Raw genomic sequence first — 2,088 nt, 5'->3', positions numbered from 1 at the left:
CACTCTTTCAGAAAGCTCTGAGGACTGTTCCACCCGTTAGAGGTCAAAGCACAGTTATGTAATTTTTTTGAGACAAAAGGTTGTATGTATTATACGTGTCATTATATCAGATGACATTGACTGCTTACACAATCCAGATATACAAGTACAAAGCAAGTCATCAGTCATGGGTCATCATGCCCCTTATAAGATTGAGAAGGAAGGCTCTCTCCTAAGGAGTTGTGACCCTTTATGAGTTAAGAAGGAAGGTTATCTCCTAAGGAGGTCTGGTTAATGTAGATGCACAATTCACAATAAAGGGGAGGGAGGAAGCCCAAATGGGCAAAGAAAAGTTTTGTTTTTAAATTTTTCTTGGCTTGCCATAAAATGTGAATTTTTATTTCATCGGAAGTCACACACCACCATACTTTGTTGGTCACGTAGACCAGTTCTGACTGAGTCAGTATGGGCAGAGACTACACAAGGGTATGAATACTAGGAGGCAAGTATCATTGAGGGCCATTTGGAGGCTGACTACCACAGTTTCTTTCAAGTGTTGACCTAAAAATGTACAACATGAGAGTTGTGAGCTTAAGTTTTATTCAGTCTAACTGGATAGCCCGAGAGACACTCAGTAGCTCTGAGTGAACTCAAAGCTCCCAAGAGGTGTAGAGGAGGAGCCCCAGTATATGTATGATTTTGAGGGGCTAGGATATACATGCAGTCAAGCATACATCCTGGTAAAAGATTACTGCTAATCACAAAGAACAGATATCTCACATAAATGATTTCAGTGCTTTTCTATGTATGGGAAGATGCAAGAGTCTGGAGTCGTTGAAATGCTTCCTGAGATACGCATCTTAACTGTCTTAAGGGCCTGTTTTGCCAAAGCACTGAGTGTCTCATACTGGTTTTTCATCCTCATTTCTCTTCGGGGTGCACTGTTGGTGGGTGACGGCAATGGGTTGAGACTTAACCCTTGTATAACTGGATGATGAGTGATTCTCTTTGTTCCTTTTTTGTTCACACAAGAGTACATGAATGTCTTGATGCCTCTCCATTCTATCAGATCCACAGCTGCCTTGTCAACCACTTCCCAAGAGATCACCCTGTACACTCTCTTGTGCCAAAATACATGCATAGTAACTCTAGCTCTCCTCTTCTGTAAACCCTCAGCTACATTCGTGGTTTTGCTATATTCTTTCTCTCCATGATGGGACCTACCATTATCATATGAATGAAATCAGCTGTGGGGAGGCCATGTCTTGCAGGGAATGTTTCTGGAACAAGGAATGGAAGAAACAACAGAGTGGATTCTAACCCTATCTTAGCTACTCCCTCCCTGTATGACCATGACCATGGACACCTCCCATAACCTTTCTGACATACAGTCTCTATAAAGAAGGAAACGAAACTCTGTGGGGTTTTTGGTTTGTATACTTTTGTTGTGTTTTCCTTTTTCATTAATAGCAGTTATTCAGAATTAACCGTGTTTTGCTGTTATTACTGACAACACTATATATGGTTCTCAGATTGCATCTCTCTCGCTGGTAGAAAATTCAAACATAGTTTCAGTATTTCAGTATTTTAATATTTTAAATATATATTTATTTGTAAAGAAAGTTTTATAGGTAATACAGATTTGAGTCCTCTAATTATTTGAGAAGGTCTTTAATTTCCCTCAATTGTCAAGTATTTTACCTAGATCTCTTTTCATCTTTGGCTATTGTCTTCATAACTTCTGTTGTTATCTTTACATATAAGTCTATTCAGTCTATGATTATATGACCTTATTTCAGAGGACTGTGTTTGTGTTTAAACCAGACTTATGGAGTTGTGCAACTAAACCACCTGGCACCTCTGTCCACTTATACTAGAAACCTAGGTGGTATCCTTGACTCTTACCTCTCATTACCCTCCCTTCATCCAATCAGATGCCAAAGCCTACTGAGTCTACCTTATAGACAAAGTGTTTTTTTTTCCTAGTGAGTAGATTTTATTTGCTCAGTCCTATAGATTGAATGCCCCCCCACCCCTGCCCAAATTCATAAGTTGAAAGCCAGTCCTCAATGTATGGTATTTGGAGGTGGGGCCTTTGGGAGGTGATTA

The sequence above is a fragment of the Lipotes vexillifer genome, unplaced genomic scaffold (genome assembly GCF_000442215.2).
Source record: "Lipotes vexillifer unplaced genomic scaffold, Lipotes_vexillifer_v1.1 scaffold995, whole genome shotgun sequence".
Taxonomy (NCBI): domain Eukaryota; kingdom Metazoa; phylum Chordata; class Mammalia; order Artiodactyla; family Lipotidae; genus Lipotes; species Lipotes vexillifer.
Note: the sequence above shows the minus strand (reverse complement) of the source record.